The sequence below is a fragment of the Anolis sagrei genome, chromosome 1, assembly GCF_037176765.1.
Source record: "Anolis sagrei isolate rAnoSag1 chromosome 1, rAnoSag1.mat, whole genome shotgun sequence".
Classification (NCBI taxonomy): Eukaryota; Metazoa; Chordata; class Lepidosauria; order Squamata; family Dactyloidae; genus Anolis; species Anolis sagrei.
Window position 1 is genome coordinate 276,728,116 of NC_090021.1, and position 25,353 is coordinate 276,753,468.

Below are 25,353 nucleotides of genomic sequence, written 5' to 3' on the forward strand. Positions count from 1 at the left end.
GAGCGGAGTGGAAAACTGAGAACTAATTAGCAATCGTGCAGACTTGAAATTATGAAAATATAATTTTTTGTGTATATTTGTAGGTATGTATATGTCAATTTCTTCACAAAATCTGAAGACACACAACCTCTCACCCAAATTATTTTCTGTGGTGTGTCAGTCTTGTGAGTGCATCTATACTTTAGAATTAACGCAGTTCAACACTACTTAAACTGCTATGGCTCAATGCTATGTTATTCTGGGAGTGGCCATTTAACAAGGTTTTTAGCCTTCTCTGCCAAAGAGTACTGATGAATTGCCAAATGACAACACCTAAGATTCCTTAGCATTTGAGCCATGGCAATTTAAGTAGTATCAAACCATAGTGTAGATGCACTTTACCTCTCTTCTGACCCTAGACATGTCAACAAAGACCAGGAAGCAATCTGGAGTCCCAGATGCTGGATCAAGCCTGCTTGGTGGGCAAATAGGAAATACCTAAGCATTCTTAGAGGTGATAGGTAGTCTCTACTGTCCAGCCACACTGAACACAGCTTGGCATCACTGGGCAGGGATCCTAAAGAGGACCCCTTCCCCTGTGTTATGGCTGATGGCAGTTGCAACAACACTTACTTACCTCTTTCAGGTGCTCTGGCTGATGTCTGATGTTGTAGATTGGGGTGCTGCGGCTGTCACCAGGAGCAATCTGGGAGAAGTTGGAGGCGGGGGGGGGGGGGGACTTCTATTCTGCATCCAGGCCATCTGAGCCCGAGAAACATGGGATGGCTGCCAAGACAGTTGCTGGCAGTTCTGGTTTGGAACTGGCTCGGGTGTTTTGACACCTCCTAACTCCAAGGGCAACCTGAACCCTGCCTCAGAACTCAGGTTATTCCTTGAAGGAAAGGTGTATTAAGCAGCTTTGCCCTGGGTTAAGCAGGATCAGCCCCTTGTGGTGGTTTTTAATTTAAAATATTTGTGTTTTTTTATTAAGAGTAACCTTTCAAGCTCTGCAAACTAATGGTTCTATCAAAAAAGATAAGCACCCCTGTGGTGCAATGAGTTAAATCCTTGTGCAGGCAGGACTGCTGAATGAAAGGTAGGCAGTTTGAATCCGGGGAGTAGGGTAGCTCTCATCTGCCAGCTCCAGCTTCTCATGCGGAGACATGGGAGAAGCCTCCTACAGGGCATCCCCTGGGCAACATCCTTGCAGACGACCAATTTTCTCGCACCAGAAGTGACTTGCAGTTTCTCAAGTTTATTTTTTTTCTTTATTTATATACCGCTTTTCTCAGCCCTCAGGCGACTCAAAGCGGTGAACAACATCAATACAAAACATCATGAGACAAGTACAGGGCAATTAAAAACAATTGTAACATAAATCATTAAACATCCGTATAACAATCATTAGCGTCTCAACAGTAAAATCAGAATCCAGTCTCATCATCCATTATTCCGTATTCCTATGTTCAATTACACTGTTTAATCAAATGCTTGGGGTGCTGCGGCTGTCACCAGAGTTGCTTCTGATATGAAAAAAAAGAAAAAAGAAAATACAATTCCAAACTGGTAAAAATGTGAAATGTGCTGGGACAAATCATCCCAGGCATTTGCTGACACTGTTACCTCTGCATCCCACCCAAGAACCAGATACACACAGAGAGAATTTTAGGATCTCCAGAAATCTCTGCTGTTGTTAGATTGAATTTGTAACCCCTGAAGAAGGCCAATCAATAATGCAAAGGTTGAAACTCACTGGGATTTTTTTTATAAAACAGAATAATCAAAAACCCTGCTTAAAGAATAAAATACAACAATCAATAAGCATGGGCGGACCTCTTTCTTCGTTTGCCTGTTTATCCTAAATGTGCTTTCAGTATGGGTTTGTGATAAAGTCAATCTCTGCCAACCATGGTTCTAATCCAAATGGGAGTAGGTGTCACTCATGATTAAATCTGAAGACAAACAGAACTTGAAGTGACATGTTTTGCACATGTAAAAATATGTTTCACCAAACAAGTTAGGATTGTTTACTCCTAATTATGATTCTCTGTCAGTGAATTTATAAATATAATCAGAAACTCCCAAGTGATTCAGTAGCTACCTTAACAGTGTAACGATATGCACTGCATTCACGCTGATGGGCTTAATCTTGTTTTGAATAGTGTTCCTAAGCAAAACTAACCTGAGAATGGAATTCAAAGCCACAGCCAAGGGAATCACTTGTTTGCTTCTACTTAAAGCCCTGCTGCATTGTCCATTATTTTTGCTCTTTGCTTTGTTTGTCCAACCATTAACCGATAAGGCTTTGCTAACGTAGAGTAAATTGCAAAGCAATACAAATGTCTTTTTCCATTTGCTCTGATATTTGCTTGGTTTGAAACATGACTCCAAACATTAACTATGGGTCACAGCTGAAAGATAACATTGGTTAACTTGACTCAAAACAGGGCCCAAGCTGTAACACACATCGAGATTCAGCAGCATAATATTAACAAGTGTAAGAATGAATAGATGCTATATTGAACTGGCTTATTAGGAACTTTAATGAACACAGTGGGGCCTGTCTATTGGGGAAAATTATATATATAGTTTCCCTGCTTTTGAGAACTTTTTGCTTCAAAAAAAGAGAAAAGTAGAGAAGTTAGGCTGGGCCTGTATTATGGACCCCTTCATACAATACAGTTTATAAGGCCTTGATTCCATCTGTTTACTCTGTATGATGTTGTGAAGTAGAACCATAGGGGTATAATTATATAGTCTGAAATGGTCCTACATATTTGCTCTCCCATCATACAGGTCTTTTTGTGTGAATGCTACAATACCTGAACAGGACATTTCGGTATTAAATATGCTTCATCATATTTGGGACTAATCTTTAAGCCCTGTGACACAGCTCTAGAATTGTTGTTTTTTTAAAAAAATAATACTAGCAATGGCCCAAATTTCTACAAGCACTCCCTGCCATCTGTCAGGGGTGCTTTGAATGCAGTTTTCCTGCTTCTTGGCAGAGGGGTTGGACTGGATAGCCCATGAGGTGTCTTCCAACTCTATGATTCTATGAAATAATTAAAATAAAAATAACATGAAATGTTCTTACTTTTCTCTCCATCCCAGAAAAGTCTTATGGCACATCTACACTGTATAATGAATGTCCGCCTCGATGGATTGTTACCTTGTCATGGTGACAGGAGTTGTGTGTTCCAGTGAACCTGTGGGTAACCAAAACAAGCACAACCTGAAATCCTCAATGGTGGAGCAAGCAGATGATAACATGGTACATGCTACAATGGCTGTGGTGGTGTAAGAAGACTGCAACAGAAGAGAAGCCACCAGTTGTTAGGTTAATCATGCCACTGGATGTGCACCTCATTCTGTGAAGACTTTGTGTTGATCGGCTATGCACTGATCTCCACACATAAATCAAACTCACACACAGGCATCTTCCAAGAAAAAATAAAAGAAAGCCAATAAAAGTCTCATGGCAATCAGCGAGAGGTGAAGGGGGCAGGACTGTGAAATCTCGAAACCCCTAGTCACAGACTGGCACATGGGCAGTGGATATGGATTCAGTCATTCTACCTCAAGGTCCAAAGCAGTTGAGTAGTTCGACAGCTTTGCTGTTGGAAATAACCTGGTGAAACATCTGTCTGAAGCACCTAGCAGCATTAGCGAATGACTCTCAACCCTCTGAATTAGCCTTGTCAAAAACCAGCAGGCAACTATCATAAGTGGCTATGCATCAACACTGTTATCAACAGTGCTGTGGAATTCGAAGATGCAGAAATGGAGGGTGAAAGGAAGAAACATGTTAAGAAGGTGCGTCAAGCCAACCCTTGTCAGGACTGCCTTCATCTGAAAATTGATGTCTTCACTGTGAAAGAACATGCAGATCAGATCAAGACAAGGCCTCTACAGTCACCTACGGACCCACTGCCACTTGGAAGGTAATTAGACTCAACCTATGATGATAATAATTAATGCAATTTGACACCATGAATTGCTATGGCTTTGGAATCCTGAAAGTCGTGGTTTGCCAAGGTACCAGAACTCTTTGCCACAAAAGGATAAAGACATTTTCAAACCACAATTCTCATGAGTTAATAGCATAGAGCATTGGTAGTAAACTGCATTAATTCTGTGATGTAGATGCAGTCAAAAAAGTTGATAATAGAAAAATACTTTTTTGGATTGCAGCTCTCAGAACACTACAGTCAGACTAGCACAGAACTTGTTGGTTAGAAGGTGAGATGCAAAAATATCATGTGACCATGCTCTGTTTTGGAATTCACATAGGCAGCCTCAAACTGCATTCTTTCCTTTTTGTGCTTTCTTGTATCACATTCTACATGTAAGAGAATAAGAGTGAGTGAAGTCATATGGCACAGCTTGTTCTTGGTACTGAGGGCTCTGGTCCCAGTGGGGAGATTATGTGCTGGAAAATGTTGATGCAATATGTTGCAAAGGGAATCACTAGAGAGGCTGATTATGACTATACGAATTATAGGGTCCATGGGTCACAGAATGGCTTTTCTCTTATCAACACATAGGCAAGATCACTGCTTCAGTGATTCAAACAGCAAATGTACACAAAGATCAAGTACATAATACGACTGTGTGATCAAAAGTCATTACAAAATTAAGGGGCACCAGCGTTTCATTTCTAAAGTGTTTCTAAAGTATTGTTAGTAAAAATTTCATTACTATTTCATTAAAGTAATTGAGTGTGGGGGAGAGGGCTTCCAGGGTTCCTTTCTCCCTCATTTGTAGAGCTATTGGGGTAAAATGTACTACAATGGTAGATTATGTTTCACACTGTTACCCCCCCTCCCCAAGTTTAAGAGCGTTTCACACATCTATTGGGTTTTGGGAAAATTGTTTAAATTTTACCAAAAAACTTTAAGAGAAAACAAACTGCATGAGCTATGCCCTGGAATTTCTCTACAATTCCAAAATATCCAGAGCATAATTTGCCCAAGTTTCAGAGAGATTAGCACATCTCCTGATTTTTGGGGAATTTTTAATTGTTTGTCAAGAAAAAAACCCATCTTTTTTAGCTGCTACAGCTGGAGTGGAGTGGGGTGGAGTGATATTTCTTAAGCACTATATTAAGCAAGAACAATGTCTCCCAAACCCCCAGAAATGTTTATAGTTTGTCCCCCCCCCCCAAAAAAAAATGATTTGGACGCAGTGCTTTAATTTTTTGGTGTGGACAACACTCGTGTGTAGGATATCGTGTCATAAGTAAAAAAAACAAATAAACAAATTATTATTATTATTATTATTAATAACACTTTATTTGTACCCCGCTACCATCTCCCCAAGGGACTCGGTGCGGCTTACATGAGGCTGAGCCCAAACACAACAATACAACCAATAATAACAACAATACAGCAGTTAAAATAAAAACATAGACAGTAAAAATACCACATTATCAATAAGACAACACACAATTAAAACTGTGGAAAGGCCAAATGTAAAGTTAAAATTAAAAATGCTGGAGCACGGAGGAAAGGTGATAGTGGCGTTTGTGGAAGGGCATACGAGCAGACCTAAAAATGTAAAGTGCTTTAGAGGACAAAGTGCTATGGGATCATTATTCCGGGAAGGCACACTGACTTTTGACAAGTTATAAAAAATTTGCACAGCTTTAGTACATTACTTTGACTTGGACTAGCTGATAGAATAATATTGACAATCCAAAGCCTACTCCCTTACAATGTTTACTTCTTGTCTATTTTCTTCAAATAGCTGAACAACTCTGAATTCTTTCACCTGTGATGATTTAAATGGGTTTCTACTACTGCAATACGGAAAATAGTATTTACCCTACAATGTTTTATACTGTCTTTTGAGACAAAAATTACCCTCATAATAGACATAAATGAACACTTGGAAAAGGGAACATGACACTGTGCACATTTTTCCTATATAAAGATAATGTAGCAATATTGCTGAGGGGAATAGCCAGATGTTTTTCTTCAGTGAGAAGGGCTTTGAAGTTTAAAGTTCAAACTGTGTCCACATCTTTCCCTTTACTATTTTACTTGGGTTGTTGAATACATAGCAATTTGTTTTTATATACTTAGGGAGCTTCCCTTGGGTAGCGTCTCAAAAAAGATTGATTTGTCTGTTAAAAGAAATTGGGGGAAAATACAAACATAGTACAAAATGGGGAATGCCTGGCTCGAGAGCAGTATGTGTGAAAAAGATCTTGGAGTCCTCGTGGACAACAAGTTAAACATGAGCCAACAATGTGATGTGGCGGCAAAAAAAAGCCAATGGGATTTTGGCCTGCATCAATAGGAGCATAGTGTCTAGATCTAGGGAAGTAATGCTACCCCTCTATTCTGTTTTGGTTAGACCACATCTGGAATATTGTGTCCAGTTCTGGGCACCACAATACAAGAGAGATATTGACAAGCTGGAATGTGTCCAGAGGAGAGCGACTAAAATGATAAAAGGTCTGGAGAACAAGCCCTATGAGGAGCGGCTTAAGGAGCTGGGCATGTTTAGCCTGAAGAAGAGAAGGCTGAGAGGGGATATGATAGCCATGTATAAATATGAGAGGAAGCCAAAGGGAGGAGGGAGCAAGCTTGTTTTCTGCTTCCTTGGAGACTAGGACGCAGAACAATGGCTTCAAACTACAAGAGAGGAGATTCCATCTGAACATGAGGAAGAACTTCCTGACTGTGAGAGCCGTTCAGCAGTGGAACTCTCTGCCCCGGAGTGTGGTGGAGGCTCCTTCTTTGGAAGCTTTTAAACAGAGGCCGGATGGCCATCTGTCAGGGGTGATTTGAATGCAATATTCCTGCTTCTGGGCAGGGGGTTGGACTGGATGGCCCATGAGGTCTCTTCCAACTCTTTGATTCTATGATTCTATGATTCCGAGAACACAGTTTCCAAGACCAAGTATTGAGAATACAGCTGGCCCTCTACGTTTGCGGGTTTGGTTTTTGCAGATTTGATAATACACATATTTATTTAAAATAATATTTCTAGGAATCTCTAGGCCCCAAGTCATCTTCTGATTTCTTGACTGCAGTCTCCATTTTGATCAATGACTTCAACAAAGTACACAAAATATTTAACTATTTTGATGTCACCATCCATTTCAAAGTTGTCATCATTTTTATTTTCTATGTAACAGTATATAGTAATTCATAAAGTAGGAAATATTACCAGAAGCCAAGAAAAAGGAGCTTCTTTCTTCTATTACAAGATTGATGGTCCAGGCTGGCTGAAGTTATGAATATCGTTTGTTAGGAGCTATAGCTATACCAGTATTCTGGAAGCAATAAGGAGTGAGACTCTGTTCAAAGGGTGTATACTAACATTTCAATTGTGGACAGGCTTCAAGATATGGTTTGTTAGTGACTTCTTTAATCCTTGTGCATTGTGCTCAGGGGTGGCTCAACCCATTACGCAAAGTAAGCATTTGCAGTATAGTTGATTTTGCCCAGGGGCGTTCTTGAGGCGCTCTTGGGGGAAAATAGACCTTGACATATGCGAGTTGTAATTACTGAGATGTATAGTTCACCTACAATCAAAGAGCATTCTGAATTCCACCAATGATGGAATTGAACCAAATATGGCACGCAGAACTCCCACGACGAACAGAAAATATATATCAGTGATTGGGGGGGGGGGGGCACAAAATACTGTTTGCTTACCATTGAAAATTACCTAGGGCCGCCTCTGATCGTGCTGTCATGCTGTCACCTTCATTTGACCTAACATCCTCAGTATTATAGTTTCATGATGGGAATACAACCCTATATTTAGTGGGTGCAACTTAAGCTTTGGATGTGTGAAGGTCTTATGATTTATCCCTGGTGGTTTTAAAGTTTCTGTGACATTTCCAACATCTAGGTCAGCGTTCCTTTGGCCTTGAGGCTTCTGCTGGTTAAATGGCATTGGTATAGATTAATCATTGGTGGGTAAGAGATATGCTTCTGAGGGTACAGCAGAAAGTGTTGGTTGGTTACAAAATTATAACAATCTCATAACAAATGTCATTCTTCAAATACGAGGTTCTCATGTAGATTAAGCACCTCCATCCCTGTACATAGGGAGATTTCAGCAGGCTTGTGGAGACCTCAAGGTATGCAGAAACACAAAACTTGAAAAGGTTGCAGTCCTAAAGAGAGTAACTCCTAGAGAAGGAATGCCTTTGTCTTAGATTTCTAAGTCTTGTTGATTTGTCCAAACTACAGAATATCCATTGAATGAATTATTAAGTTAACACTTACAACCTGCATTCTAGGATGCTTCCACCCTGTCGTGGAGACGGAAACTCATGCTGGACATAACACAACGTTGTGTGACTTCCAGCAGAGGCCCCACCTTCAACCGGGGTAAGTGTCATTGGACACTTCACCCACAGTACAAGAGGCATCTGGGACCTCACCAGGAGGGCAACGATATCCCAGTGTGATGGAGAAAGTGTTGCCCCTCTTTTCTTTTCTTTTTTTGGCAAAGTGGGATGCTTTGCTTGACCTTTCTCATGAGGTCCATAACTATATCTCACTGATTCAGTGGGCCTGTATGCTTCCATGCATGGGCAGGCAAATTAAAATTGATTAAGATTTAGTAAGGACTCACCTAGTTAAACTAAATGAGTTCAAATCTGCAGAGCCAGAAGTACCCCTGAGTATTGAAGAAATATGCTGACATACACACAAGACCACATACTATAATTTCTGAGGCCCCTTCTACACTGCCATATAATCCAGGTTATCAAAGCAGATAATCCACATTATTTGCTTTGAACTGGATTATATGAGTCTACACACTGACATATAATTCAGTTCAAAGCAAGTAATCTGGATTTTATATGGCAATGTAGAAAGAGTCTTAGAAATCTTACAAAATTGGGAAGATACAAGAGGTTAGGAAAAATGAGCAAACATTGTTCCTCTCATCAATAAAGGCAAGATGATGATCCAGGAAACTACAGGCCAGTTATTCTGACCTCAATACCAGGAAAAGTCTTAGTACAGATTATAAATACAGGAGTCTGCAAGTATCTTAGTGATAATGCAGTGGATTAGCAACCATGGATTTGTCAGGAACAAACCTTGTATCTTTTTAAAAATCAGGTCACTAGTTTAGCAAATTTAAAATAGGTTGAGAAAGGTTACTGCATGCATTGGGAGCCTGATATTCCTGGCTATATTGCATATTGAGATTTTATCTTTGCTTCTTATCTTTTTAAGCTTGGTTTTTGGTACCTGCTTTCCCAAAATTGTTGCATTTTTCAACCTGTGATACTTTGATATGAAAGTCTTGTAGGAGCATGCTGACTCAATGTCCTTCAGACAGGTTGCCCAGAATGGTCATCATCCCCAATCAGTGTGGTATGAAATGTACTACATCACAAGTTTGGGGTGTCTGCCTTATACTTTGATTATGAATGTTTGCATCTCAAATACTGCTTTCAGAATTCCCAAGTCTGAGACAATGTATACTGTTGTATGAACCAACCCACTCTGTTTGAGCTTGCTATCCACACTTCTTATTCACATAACATTATCTATTTGATCTTTTAGTTACCCAATTACTAGAGTTGGTTAGGTTCGCTTTGTTAAAACCTGAAATTTGTTAAGACCTATTGAATTTGGTCCTTTGAATCAATTTTGAACCATGCAGGAAAAGTAAGAGGTGTAATTATGATTTATTTATTTATTTAGTAGTTTTGTATACCGGTCTTCTCACCTCCATCGAGGGACTCAGGCTGGTTTCCAACAGAACTGTTCACTACTGATCATGTTAAATGGCTTTCTCCTGCTATAAACAGAGACAAAAATAGATTGTTGATGAATGCAAAGTTGATCAAGCAGTCTAAATTATGTATAGATGTATAGATTTATGTATTTGATTTATGTATTTGATTTATGTATTTGATTTATGTATAAATGAAGAGACTAAAGAAATGAAGAAATAATTACTTTCAGCTCTGTGGTTGTGGAGAAACATATAATATGTAGAGATAAAGCAATCTGATGATATTAATGATACAGTCACTAATAAAATACAAGATTAATCCTCTACTAAACCAGTCAAGAGGAAGCGCTGACAAATGGACCATATACTGCATGCCATTGTGGTTGTTATTATTTGCAGTCAAGTTGGCTTTAATTTATAGGGATTTTGTGAATAATAGACCTGCAGGGGCCCTGTTCATCAACAGCCCTGCTCAGGACTTGCAAACGTGGAGCTCTGGCTTGCTTGATTGAACCAGTGTGTCATAACCAGAAGAAATTACAACAATAAAAATAAAGTATAAACACGTTTTTCAGTTTTTTTTTTTAAAAAAAGCTTAGTGACTGAAACTCCTGAGTAAAAATTGAAGCTCATCCATAGGGCATAAAGATAGGGAAGGTCTAGGGCAGGGGTCCACAAACTTTTTAAACAGAGGACCAGGTCACAGTTCCTCAAACTGTTGGAGGGCCAGATTATAATTTGATGAGAACATGAATGAATACCTATGCATACCACATATCTTATTTGTAGTGCAAAATCACTTAAAAACAATACAATAATTAAAATGAAGAACAATTTAACAAATATAAACTTATTAGTATCTCAATGGGAAGTGTGGGCCTGCTTTTGGCTCATGAGATAGGATTGTCGTTGTTGTTGTGTGCTTTCAAGTCATTTCAGACTTAGGTTGACCCTGAGTGAGGGCCGGGTAAATGACCTTGGAGGGCCGCATCTGGCCCTCGGGCCTTAGTTTGAGGACCCCTGGTCTAGGAGGTGGGGGGTAGAAAAAAGGGAGTGGAAGTGAATATGGCAATCTATTACTACACGTAGAACAATACCCGCATCAGAAGATGTAACTGTGGGCTACTCAATCATCTAAATCAAGGGTCAGAGGACTGCTGCATCAGATCAGCAGATTCAGAGGAACTGTTTACATACTATGCGCAAACCACACCAGTGCCAGATCATCCAGTTGGTCCCTGCTGGGCTATCATTCTTACCTGGGCTGTTTTTTGTTTTTTGCTATGGCTGTCATCCACTGAGCCCCAGAAAGCTCCTGGCCATTGTCTAGCACCTTCACTGACACCAGTAAAACTGCACATACAGCCTGGGAAAAGGAGAGGCTCAGAGAAGGAAAACCTGTGATTCCATGTGATATCTATGGAAGTTAGGCAGAGGCTGCCCTGAAGAACTGCTGCCAGTCAGACAGTCCTGGCTCAGATAAACTAATATATGGATTCAGTATGAAGAAGCTTCCTATACTTGGCAAACCTTTTCTTAAGTAAATGTTTAATGTTATGCCTAGCCATTAGCAGTATATTGTCAGAACCACAGAGAAGGACTAATGGAAATTTCATCACAGTTGCTAGTCCTTGGCAATGGGAACTCTCCCGTTTGGATTCTGATGTGTAAATCATTGCTTTTATTAAAATGTGTGGCTGTTTTTCATCAGCTACAGATATCTAATGTCAAACTGTTTTCACATAACTCCTTACAATACTACTTTGTACCGTCTTTATGTTGAATAGTTTAGAATCAGCCTGTTCTGTAGACATTTTGATCTAATAAAATAAGGCAGGCTCTGCTTATGTGGCCAAGAACATTCATGAGCAAATGTGACATTGGTAAGCCTACCTGCTGTCAAAAGTAAAGCAGAGAAGGAGCTACACTAGCCTTCTGTAGAAGGGAATGCCAGAGATGGAAGAAGGCTCTGCCTTGGATCCTCACCAAATGAGACTTATATCCACTCTTATATGTTGTATTATCTCGTTGCATCCTTCTCCCCCAGACCCAGGCCCTGGGTTGTTATTTATTATCTCTTGGGGAATTTGGGTGGGCAACAGTAGGATGGCTCACCTTTGCCATATTATGAGCACTCTGGCCAAGCAGCAGGTGCCTGAATTGGACCACAACACCAATGGCAGTGTGACCCAGGAGCACACAAGATGGGGAACAAAAGAAAGAGAGGGGGAAGGGATTGAGAGGGAAGGTGCCTGGCTTGGTGAGAGTGGCAGCCTTTTTGGACCACACAAAATCCTTTAGTGGTTTGCAGCTCACGGGCCATATGTCATACTATTCTGGTCTTGACTCTTTGATGAGAAGTCAGGATTCTGATATTTTCAGTCTTTTGTTGCAAGGGTTGGTAATGCTTCTTTCTTTCTTTCTTTCTTTCTTTCTTCTAAGGAAGAGATATATACTTGCGGGCTACCTATACCAGGTTATTAAAATTAAGCTACATGTTTGCTTTTAGCAATAGTGGTGACCACTCAGTGCATTTCCAGGGGCTGTGAGACTAGTATTTTCTGTGTGGGAAGGATGCAGCCCACTGTGGAAGGTCAGCACCTCTTCTGTCAAAGAACAGCCTTCTTGTATTCCAGAACTGCTAGCATCTATACTGTTGGACACCCACACACAGCCTGCATTCTGCTGTGTGTGGGAGGAGAAATCCCTTCTTTTATTCTTAACTCTCTTGTGGCCAAAATGAAAGCTCTCACCTGAGGGAACCTTTCCCATGAACACAAACCTTCACCTTACAACATAGGAGCCCCCAGTGGCGCAGTGGGTTAAAGCACTGTGCCGGCAGGACTGAAGACCAACAGGTCGCAGGTTTGAACCCGGGGAGAGGCAGATGAGCTCCCTCTATTAGCTCCAGCTCCACATGCGGGAACATGAGAGAAGCCGCCCACAAGGATGATAAAACATCAAAAATCATCCAGGCGTCCCCTGGGCAACGTCCTTGCAGACCGCCAATTCTCTCACAACAGGAGTGGTTGCTCCTGACACGACAAAAAAAACAACAACAACAAAAAACCTTACAACATAGCAATGTTAATTAAATCTGAGGAAATCCTTCATACAAATGTATGTGAATGATTTATTTGAGGAAATCCTTCATATACATTTTGTAACTGGACTCCTACATCTTAAACTGCTTCTTTCCTAATTCTTGGCAAGGGATTTGACTGGATGGTCCATGAGGTCTCTTCCAACTCTATGATTCTATGATTCTATGAAACTAACGTTTGAGTACTTGAGAAAATAGAAAAGGGAGTGTGTGAGGACTATATGTAATTATGTACTACTACAAATTTCCTAGAACTGGTAGAGGCTAATTGCAGCTCCCTAGGTCTCCACCAGGCCTCTTTGGCCACTTTGCATGTCCACCACACATGGAAGAAAGAGCCAGATTGTTCTTCATATTTCCAGCATCTATCATTAACTTTAGGGTAACATTTTGCTAATTTTTGTGGGGTGATGTAACACCTATACATCATTTTCAGCCAGTTTTCTTTCAAATCAAAAGCATATGTATATTTTATTTTCTTGCTCCAAATTTTCTCCCAGTCTTCCAATCTAATTGTTATTATTTGCTTTAAACTGGATTATATGGCCATGTAGACTCATAAAATCCAGTTCAAATCAAATACTGTGGATTATCTGGTTTGATAATCTAGGTTATATGGCAGTGTAGAAGGGGCCAAAGAAGGGAAAGCAGCATAGTGGAAGGGCAGAGTTACACTGCTCACCTGGAAATGCATCTTTACATAGCTGAAGCATCACAATCATGCAATGTCGGTGGCTGTATGAGATGCTTGTTATCAATCATGATGATAATTCTGCATTACAGGAATAGCAAAGGATAGTGGCTAGTGTGGGATAATATTCTTAGGCTTCATATTTTATTTTATTTATTTACTTCATTTTTACCCTGCCATTCTCACCCAAGACAATTTCTTATACCATTTGTTTTCTATTAATCTCTTCTGATACCATAGGAGCAGGGCCGTAGCCAGAAAAAAATTTCGGGGAGGGTTGAAAATTTCGGGGGGGGGGGGAAGGGTTGAAACCTGCCTCTCAGCTCATACTGAAGCAAAGAGCACAGCAGGGGCAGAGCAGCCTTCAATAGCCTGCTGCTCTGCCCCTGTCAACCACCTCCACCAAGTCTGGCTTCCTTAATGAGAGCATTCAACACCCCCCCCCCCACCAACTTGGTTGCTTCGCTACATCGGCTATTGCTGCAAGTAATGACAGTGTGAATAAATTGTCAATATTTGCTTGAGATAGTGCTTGCAGTTCTGGAGGGACTCTTAAGTTTTTGCATCTCATAGACTTAGCATGGGGATTTGTTTAACTAGTTAAAATTCATGAGTAAACCAGGGGTTTTTTTAACCTGAAAAATTTCAGGGGGGGGGGTTGAACCCCTAACACCCCCTCCCCTCACTTCAGGCCTGCATAGGAGCACAGGAAGCTGGTGTATACTGATTCTTTTAGCCCAGTATTTTCATGTTTGACTCAAGAATTTCAGCATTTTTGGCCCATTTTGCTGCTTTCAATCCCGGTAAGGACAGGACCTGCCATGAGCCATCACACAACACATGGCAGGCCCCATCCACATTCCTCTAAAAGTAGAGGGAAAGCGCTGAAATGAGCTTTTTCCACCAAGGGGAGGAAGGTGTAGTTTGGGTAGCTCCGACAGAGCTACCCACACTTTCTTCCCCTTTTTGCTATGTGATGGCAGAAAGGGCAGTGGAGCAATGCATGTTGCCCTTTCTGCCATCTGATAAGGGGAGGGGAGGGGCACCAAATCACCCTCTCCTGGCCCTCCGTGTGATGAGGGGAGGATGGAGGACACACCGGATACCATGAGCCACCCTGCGCACCTTCCTTTTTGCTGGTGATTGCCAGTGCAATGGCATGGTCCAAAAAGGCCGTGGGAAGAAGTCTGTCTATGGCAATGCAAGTTTCTCAAATGGTCTCTGTGTTGTTATTATGTGTTCTTGATTGCTCACTAACACTGATTTGTTTCTCCAGGTAATTCTTAAGATCATTGCAGTTAGCAGGCAAAGGTTATAGGTTTCATATTGGAGTTCTGCTTTGCTTAGCCTCACTTTCCATACCATGATGATCAAGAACAGTAGTATTGGTGCCCAGTAAATTATGTAGCCAGGTATCTGAATCCATGCACTATTGTTTGATGCTGTGCTGAATTTCCATTCTGTCAGGAGTGTGCCCTTCAATGTGTGTTTGTGTGTGTGTGTATATGTGTATATGTGTATATGTGTATATGTGTATATATATATATATATATATATATAGTTTTTTGCAACAGAAAATGAAATTGAAAGCTTTTGTAACTTTGACCTGTTTTTAGGATACTGACCAATGAATGGTTAACACAGCCATTGGCTGGCATCCAACATAGCCTGTTAGCCAAATTGTCCTTTTGACTGTCTCTTGAACAATGGCAGTAGTTCTACCCTTGATTTCATGCCATTTCAGCTTTTCTCCAATGTCTCATTCTATCACAATTAAACACCAAAGAACCCTCAAATGGCCTTAGATGCTCTCTTGTTCCTATAATGAATGGCACTGGTCTCACTGTATTTTGCCCTGCCCAGTTCTTAAGCCTGTAATTTGTGAGGAGATGTTCATCAGAAGCAAGTAGAGCACTGAATTTAGCTAATTGTATATAATTATACATCCCAATTCTCTTGTTATTCTATGTGTGCTTCTGTTTACTGGCCAATTACACAGCAGACAGGATGCAATTAAAACAATTTGCTCCCAATGGCTGCACTGGACCTCCATGCACTCAACTCTATGTGAAAACACTGCCATTCTGTGAAAGTTCTCATCAAAAAGACAGTAGACATCAGACATCAAAACTGTTAAAGGCTAAGTGTCAGTGCTTTTAAAGATAAGTTTCTTATTTCTTAGTTCAAAAATTACTCTAAGATGATATGTTATAACTGTAGAGAGGAAAAGAATGGGAAGGAAAAGCAAGTGATGAAGGTTTTTTTTCTTTTGTAGTTTCTAATTAAATTGGGTCCCTTTGTTCTGCTGTGGCTAAGATGCCACATAAGAAGAAAAGTTCTTGAGTGTGGCAGAATGCTCTATGGTAGCTTGCTGACATTTACTCTCTCTCTCTCTCTCTCTCTCTCTCTCTCTGTGTGTGTGTGTGTGTGTGTGTTTGGAGTATTCACCCCTCCCAAATGAAGGCATCTTGAATTTTGAAAGTGGCACTTTGACACAACAACATAAGGATGTTTTCCAGGTGGATAATATTAATTTTCAAGAAATGTAACATCTTCACAATATAGTCCCACTTTTAGAAAATATATACATGGTTGCACAAAAAAATGGGAATTAGCACACATATATTATCAACTGATTGTGAATAACACGCACATATTTTTTCATTACAGTATGTTAATCTAATATAATGATAAACTTTATTTATATCCCATCCCTTCTCCAACAGGACTCGGGTTGGTTTACCAATGAGACTGTAGCGCAGCTGGCTGGGAGTCAGCTGCATTAAGATCACTACTGACCAAAAGGTCATGAGTTCAAAGCCAGTCCGGATCGGAGTTAGCTTCCGACCACTGTGTAGCTTGCTGTCGACCCTTGCAGCCCGAAAGACAGTTGCATCTGTCCAGAATACCTCCATGAAAGCTATAAAGTTAAATAGCCTCTGTGTGTCTGTCCATACATGTTGTGTCTATGGCACTGAATATTTGCCATGTATATGTACATTGTAAACTACCCTGAGTCTCCTGAGGTGTGAGAATGACAAAATTTTAAAAAGTCTAGTTTTCTTACATTTTGCATATTTGAAATATTTCCTTTATTTAATGTAATGTTTTTAATTGATATTCAATTAATTGCATCACATTGTATTCAAACTGAATCACAACTGCCTTGTTAAGACATTGACGTGAGACCAGGGAGCCAATTTTCCAGAACTCTGCCATGTGTTCACATGGACACTTGATATTTGCATATAAATGTGAACTGAATTGGCACAATCTCTTCTTCACAATTCTGTCATAACATTCATTTCATGCTGCATATACTGACAAAACTACATCCTGCCACGTTAGAAGTAAATCTCTAACGCAGTTTTCTGAGCTAAACTTTCAAAAGTGAAATATGCTTGACCTGGATCATTGACAGAGCAGGCAGAATATCATTTGATGTTAAGACCTTATTTAAAGAGCTTGAGTGCACTCCTGTGCTTCTAACTTCAGCCTGGAAAAGAGCTCTTTTCTTGTATGTATGCAGAACAAGTGGCCAGACAAATGGAATTCATTTTGTCTACTTGTTAGGATGTAGCTCAGAAAGGCACAAAACCTGGCCTCACACTAAAAGAGAGCTTCCTAGTTCACCACTCCATGGAGAAGCTTATAAGTAATTCTGGTCAAAATCCTTAACCTGAGAAAGAGTAAGTGAGCTAGAATCCCATTTATTTCCTCATGTGATGCTAAGCGTAGTGCATTTCTTTCAGAGAGCTTTCCTTTCTTCTCTACAGTTGTACCTTTGAATGAAAGGGATTGTGACTTCTTGAGTTCTGCCAAGCTAACTGAAAAAAATCACCTGTTGACACAGTCTTTTGTACATGTAAAAAATAACACCTTTTCCTGAAGTGATGACCTTTATATTCAGCCCTATGGCAGCAAGCTGTACAGAGAAGAAAGTATGCATGCATAGAAAAATCAATAAACCGCAAGCATTGGTTCAATTATTCAACTAATTCTCCTTATAAAATTAGTTGCTGTCGTTAGAAAGTATGAAAACCAAGCACCAATTAAAATAAAGGAGGTAAACATTGTGAATTGGTTGTACAAGAACATGCACTGTTGCCATACCCTGATGGATACACAGTGGGTATTTGTTTATGGAGATGTTTAATCAAAGAAGAAGTTTGCTGCTGTCAAAAAAAGATGTGTGCTTTATCTACACACTATTGAGTAGGCAAAGTACAGAGCTGGGGCTACACACCTCCCAGAAAGCTGTTTTTTTTTTTAACCCTACCCAGACTTCACAGGGAAACATTTTTCCATGACAAAATAAAAACAAAATAATTGGCTCTCCAAGACAAATTAACTATGCTGGTTAAGAGAAATATTTGGCCAACTTTAAGGAAGATTAGAACCTGTTCATTAATTTGTCACAACAATGATGGAGTCATTTATAAAATGTGGGATCCATGAATTAGTACAGAGTTACCTAAAGTAGAAGTTGCCTAAAGCAAAATATGATTACATTATTATTTAAAGGGAATTATCTAAAAGGCATAAAAGGTATCAGATAGAGAATGGGAAGTTTGTAATTATTTTTACTTTATTTCTCTGTGTGTATGTTTTGTTATTCTTAATAGTTGTCTAGTTGTTGCTTAGTAGTAGAAGATAGCATTTATTTACAACCTCATCAGATGGGACTTACTTTGGTGACATATGCCAGTTCAGCCATAGTTTACCCACGGAGTCCACCTGTTCCCATCCTATGACACTAAGGAACTTCTGGCAGGGCTCCTTGGGTAAATTGTAGCGGAACTGGTGATCCATGGCAATTCCGGTGGCCTATATGTAATTTTGTAGATATACAGGGTTAGTCAAAATGAATAGGCCAATAAGAAAATTAATTTTAGACGAATGTATGTTTATTGTAACCAAACTACAGCTACGTATCAACAGATAAATTATCAAAGTTTTGTCTCACCTTCAGAGATGTTCGATATGGGCGCCCCGTGTGACACGGCAGACGTCCAAGCGATAGTCCAGTTCATTCCACATCCGTTGCAGCACATCCGACGTAATGGCATCGAATGCAGCACATATGCGCTGTTTTAAGTCGTCCAAGGTCAGCGGTAATGGAGGTCGGAACACAGTGTCTTTCACATACCCCCAGAGAGAAAAGTCGCATGGTGTGAGGTCGGGGGACCTGGGGGGCCACAGGAGGAATGGAAGATCAGTCACTCCAGCACGGCCAATCCAACGTCTGGGAAGGTGTTCGTTGAGGTACTCGCGTACACTGTTGTGCCAATGCGGAGGGGCACCGTCCTGTTGGAATACGAAATCGGGCACTTTCTCTTCTAACTGTGGCATCAACCATTCAGACAACATGTCAGCGTACACTATGCCTGTTACGGTTTTCTCCGTGAAAAAGAATGGGCCAAACACGTGACGGTTGGTTATTGCACAGAAAACGTTTACCTTTGGCGAATCCCTTACATGTTCCAATACGGCATGAGGATTTTCAGATCCCCAAAAGCGGAGATTATGCCTATTGACCTTCCCGCACAGGTGAAACGTTGCCTCGTCACTGAAGACCAGTCTGTTGGCAAAGCCTTCCTCCTCTAGTCTTCGCTGCATTGATTCGCAAAAATCGTGTCGTTTCAAATAGTCACCTTTTTTCAAAGCCTGCACCATTTGCAATTTATACGGCTTGAACTGCAAACGTTTGCGTAACACGCGCCACACAGTTTTTTGCGGAACGTTCAATTCCATGGAAACACGATTTGTCGACTTCTGGGGACTTCGTTGAAAGGATGCACGAATGGATTCCACTGTGTCTTCAGAGACACGCGGTCGTCCTGTGGTTTTACCCTTGCATAAGCAGCCCGTTTCCTCAAATTGCTTTACCCACCTCGCAATGGAATGTCGATGAGGTGGTTCCTTGCCATACTTGGCTCGAAATTCTCGCTGGACCGTAATTACTGACATTGTTTTGCAAATGTCATCACACAAAACGCCTTCTCTTTGCCTGATTCCGCCATTTTGAAAACAGCAACTCCTAGCGATGCCTAGCGGCATTAACGTACATGTGTGTTGCTCAAAAAAAACTTTGATAGTTTATCTGTCGCTACGTAGCTGTGGTTTGGTTACAGTAAACATACATTCGGGTACAATTAATTTTCTTATCGGCCTATTCATTTTGACTAACCCTGTATAGTTTTGGTAGATATACGAAGTATGGAAGGAAAAAAAAGAGTCTGTTTTTTCTCTCTCTCACACACACACACACGTGTGTGTATGTGTATAATCCCCTGTGTTTTATTTTGTCTTTTTTAAAAATAAAAATGACTGAAATAAATAAAAAATACATAACAAAGTAATTACCTCCCCAGAACACTTTTAAAACACATTGCAGCCTCCCTCTGATACTGTGTAATTTTAAAAAGGAAAAAAAGAAATGAAAACCAGCATTCAACATCTGACTACTTCAATTTTTTTTTCCATTTTGGCATTTTTGGCAGTTCTTGCATCTCTCAAAGGGCCCCAAACGTAGAAAATAAGCCTTTGGACAGGAAGGCAGACTAGTATAACACTCACCACTATAACACTCACACCACTATTATTTTGAGTGCATGGGGGGAAAGCAATCGAGAAACTGGCAAATTATCTCCTATTGCCTGCAGAGAAGGATTATTCTGGTTTTTTTTTACCAATACAGTTTCACTATCTAAAGCTGACATGGAGGATATAGCTAGGCTTTTCTCTCAGCTCTCTAGTAAGTCGGAGGAAAATGACAGTTTTCTTAGGTCTTCCCATTTTTATGTCAGCATGGGTTGGTTTCATCAGCTATCACAACAACCCCGCTAGGTAGGCACGTAATTTGTAATTCCCAAATTACCGCCTCCATAAAGCTGCTCTTGTACGGAATGTGCAAGGCAAGAGAATCACCCAGCTTGATTTCAGCAAAACCCTTATCTGCAAGGTTGCTCTTTAGCAGCATGGTCACTTTGCAACTGAAAGTAAAAATGTCATAAATTGGTGCATGGGCTCATGGGGACAATATGACAGTTGAGAAAGCACAGGAAAATATTGTTCTGAAATTACAGTATTTTATCTGGATTTCTGTTTATTTAATTCAGTACACACAGTTAATGTAGAATTTTTTTGTATTTGTTACTGTTGCATTAAAAATATCACAAGACTAATGTAGGTAGCTGGAGTATTATAGGCTACAAAATTGGCTCTGCAATTGTTTTCCAGTTCTGTAAGCTATCAGGTGGAAAACACATTTAATGGTCAGAATAAGGACGTTCCCGATAAGCCAGTGAAACAAGCCAGGGTTTCATTTGGAATTAATTCTCTGACTTGTTGGGAAAGGAGTTCCAATTTGTTTAGTGAATGGGTAATATGCCCAGCCAAGTGGAGTGGTCAACATAATACAAGTTTCCACAGATCCCTATCTTGACATGATATTCAAACCAAACCACTATTATGGTAAAATAATTTTATCTCAGGAGTTTTCTATAAGTATATATATATATATATATATATATATATATATATATATTACTAGCTATCCCTGGCCATGTGTTGTTGTGGCCCAATCTGGTTAAATGGAAAAGAAAGAAAAGAGAAAGTACAGGTTTCTAATATAATGAATTTCACAATTCTTGTGAGTATACAAAAAAAATTTCTTCCATTGCCTGTGCAGATATAGAGATTATCTGAGTTGCTGACTCTATAATATGCAACATATAGTTGTCCATGAGGGAAACAATCAGTGTCTAGATTGGAACCACAGAATTGTAAAGATAGGCCCTGAGCTTTGTGGATGGTGATTGTAAACACCAATCAAATTGGGAATTGCAATCTCTTAAACTGAAATATCATATCTGTTGGAATAATAGGAATGTGAGGAATGAGGACATCTTCGACCCAGAATATCAAGGCAGATAATCTATAAACTGGGTTATATGGCAGTGTGGACTCTGGGCCCTTCCACACAGCCATATCACCCAGAATATCAAGGCAGATAAACCCACAATATCTGCTTTGAACTGGGATATATGGCAGTGTGAACTCAGATAACCCAAGACAAAACAGATACTGTGGGTTTTTCTGCTGTGATATTCTGGGATCCCTTCAACACAGCTATATAAAATCTACATTGAATTGTATTGTGGTAGTGTGGACTCAGATAATCCAGTTCAAAGCAATTGATATTTTGGGTTATATGGCTATGTGGAAGGGCCCAGAGGAAGATATTAAGTGGAATAAATAAATAAATTCTGTACGTGACATTCAATCTTTGAGCTGCCTCCTGCTCTTTTTTTTTTTTTATTGGACTTCATTTCCTAGAAACCAGTGTGATTTAATCAGGGAGTCAAAATCCAAACAACTTGGTGCCCCAGCAGATGGTGTTCCATCCAGGAAGTCCTGGCTCCTGGGTCTCTGGCCCTTTAAGAGTGATGGGAGGGGTGGGGCACAGCTTGGCGCACCAGGAGTGCGCCAAGCTCTTCCTTGGAAACTTTTAAACAGAAGCTAAGCTGGATGGCCATCTGTCAGGGATACTTTGCTTGTGCTTTCCTGCATGGCAGGGGGTTGGACGAAATGGACCAAATGGTCTCTTCCCACTCTATGTCTCTATGAAAATGGTCCCATTCAAACCTCCTACCAGATACATTGCCCTATTTATCCACCTCACCCAGAGTTTTAAAATCCTATCCGTTGTACCCTGCCCATTCAGCTCAATGTTTTTGTTTATTTTGTTGTACCCTGTGTTTATTTTGTATTACTTTCTTTTCATATATTTTATTGTATATTTTATTTTCATATATTATATTTTATTGTATGTATTATCTTATAATTGTATGTTGTATTCGTTTTGCTTTATTGTAACTATTGGGCTTGGCCTCACGTTAGCCGCCCTGAGTCCCTTTGGGGAGATGGAGGCAGGGTATAAGATGATGATGATGATTATTATTATTATATTAAAGTCTGCATGTGCTTTTGCTTTTTGATACCATATATATGCATGCCATCGAAAATGGAAATCATGACGTTCTAATTTTAACAGTCTCTCATTTCTTAAGGTTATCCTACATTTCATCCAAACTAGTGTGCATGCTTCAAAATATAGTTTTAGGTCTGTAAGTGCTTTTTGCCCTGCAAAATCTTAGTTTTAATTCGAGGCCTCTTGCCTTGACATACATATTTGGCTAAATCTTTTTTTCATTGTTTAAAAGGTGTATCATTTATTATAATTGAAATATTCTGAAAAAGAAATAGCATTTTGGTAGTGTATTCATTTTGGTAGCTGATATTCTTCCAAATAGTGTGACGACTTCAATTTGTTCCATCTTTGTATATCTGATTTTATTTCTTTCCATGTCTTTTCATAATTGTCTTGAAATAATTTTGTGTTCTTATTTGAAAGTATGTATACAGAGTGATCTGAGTTATATTCACCTGTAAATAAACTAGGACATAAATCTATACATAGAATTGTATAGCAACTAACCTATACAGGGGAGAAAGGCAACCTAGTATCTGGGGGAAAGTGTGGGAGAAGAGATGTTCTTAGATGAATGCTTTCTTGGCCAACTGGTAACAACGTCCACCTATTGGTAAGAAATGTGATACTTTGATGTCATTCTCTTGTGACTCTTACTGTGCGATGTCAGAAGAACACAACAAAAAATAAACTGTAGCAGACATACAGCTCATTTTGGATTGTTCTGTCTTGAACCTCTCTACTAAAAATAATGAAGGCAGACCAAACCATAAGTCAGGCTCTTAGCATTCATTAAGGAATACATTTTAATTTTCTATCAAGTAATACTAATGGTAAGCAATGTCTCCCTTGTCACACATATTCCTTCCATTTTCAACCTGGAACACTTTACACCCAAAAGAGAAATGGTGTAAAAGAGATCAGCTGATCTTGCTCAGTAGATGGCGTACCCATTACTTAGCTTCAAATGGCATGACAAATGGCAAAATTTTCAAGTGTCTTATTACCTTGGGGAAATTAAATGTTACACTTCAAATTCTGTTGAGCTATAGAAAATGCCTTTGGTCCCATGCTGCCAATTTTGTACTCCTCCTGTACTTCTATAGCAAGACATTAAAAGTCAACACAATCTCACTCTGAAGGATGCTTTAAGTCACTAAATGCTTCAAAGACTGTGACCTGATGAAAGAATGTCATATCCTAAAGGAATGTATTCGTCAAAAAAGAAGAGCATTTTGTAAAAAAAAAAAAAAAAGCTTGTCAAAAACTAATGCTGTATCTTGTGGCAGAATGATGGTCTCTATGGATTTTCTTCCACTGTCTTTCTGAAATGGATTACTGATGGTGTGAGATATTGAGCATGCTTCATAATACAGACTCTCACACATTTCCTGATAACAGAATGTTAATGTATTCAACTGATTCTCACATCTCTTAACTGCTGAAGGAGTTTCCACACCAAATTGTTGTAAGTTATTGCCAGGCTATCTCCAACTTTTTCCCTCAGTGCCAGGAATGGCAAAGATGGCCAAAGGGTAGGAGCTTGAAATGAATCAATCTCGGAGGCTGCAAATCTAACCTCTTGGAAACTCTACACAAACTTACTTACTTACTTAGGTGATCTCTCGTAGTCCAAGGATGATGGTCCTCCAAGTTCGGTGTTCTGGTAGGTGACTGTGGAGCCCTATTCTTGTTCTGCATCGGTTTCCAGGTGGAAACCGTCAAGTCAACCCCGGTTGGGGTTGGCTTGACATGCCTTCCTCTTGGTATGTTTTTCTCTTTCACCCTCCATTCGTGCCTCTTCAAATTCTGCACAAAACACGAAAAATGAATGAATGAAACACAGCTTTGGCTAACAGGAGGCCAGAGGAGGAGGAGGAGGAGGAGGAGGAGGAGGAGGAGGAGGAGGAGGAAGATATGATTAGTGTTAGCTCATATAAATCTACCATGACTCCTAGGAGCTAAAACTTGTTACATTTTTGATGTATTATGGGAAGGTAAAAAGCATTTTTATTCAGATAGGCTTTGGCTATTAGGTTTGATTGTGGAAAATAGATTTTTAATCAAAACTCTTCTTTTTTGCTTTTGGTTTGCACTGTTTTTGTTTAGTAGTGTATTTAAAGCATTTTCAGTCCCCTAATGTATTCGTTAATCTGTTTTATGTTTATATCTGTATTTACTTTATTTGGCTTTACTGTTGGCTGCCTTGAAGAATGCAGGCTACAAATCAAATAAATTTCAAGACAAAGAAGAATCACAACCATAATTACTGTATATTAACATATGCCCCCATGCCAGAAGAAAAGCAGGAAAATAAATAAATAAATGGCTATAACAAGACATCGAGGAAAGAGGCTTCATGCTCAGGATTGTGCTTGTTTTGTACATTCAAGTTGTTTCTACTTTATGGTGACTCTAAGGCAAAGTTATCACAGTGTTTTCTGAATGTATGACTTATCCAAAATCACCCTAAGGATTTCCATGGTCAAAAAGGAATTCAAACCCAGGTCTCCAGAGCTGTAGTCCACGACTGATTCCACTACAGCATGCTGGCACAGAATACTCAATTCCATTCCTAGTTTTCAAATCCTGCTCCTGAAACTATACAAAATCCCTGAAAATTATTGGTTCTCAGTGGACTGTTATAGGCATTTTCCCCATTGGACTTTTTCTAAAGATCTTTTGTTTTATTTTGTATTTCTGCATCCCATGGTGTTTCCGGAACCTGATATAAACTCCTCCTTTGACATTAATGGTCCTGCATTTGTTACACAGGCACAAAAACAGAAATAGCTAGTTATATAAATGATAGATATTATGTATACCCAGAATGTTTGCATGGGGATAGAAAAATTCAATTGA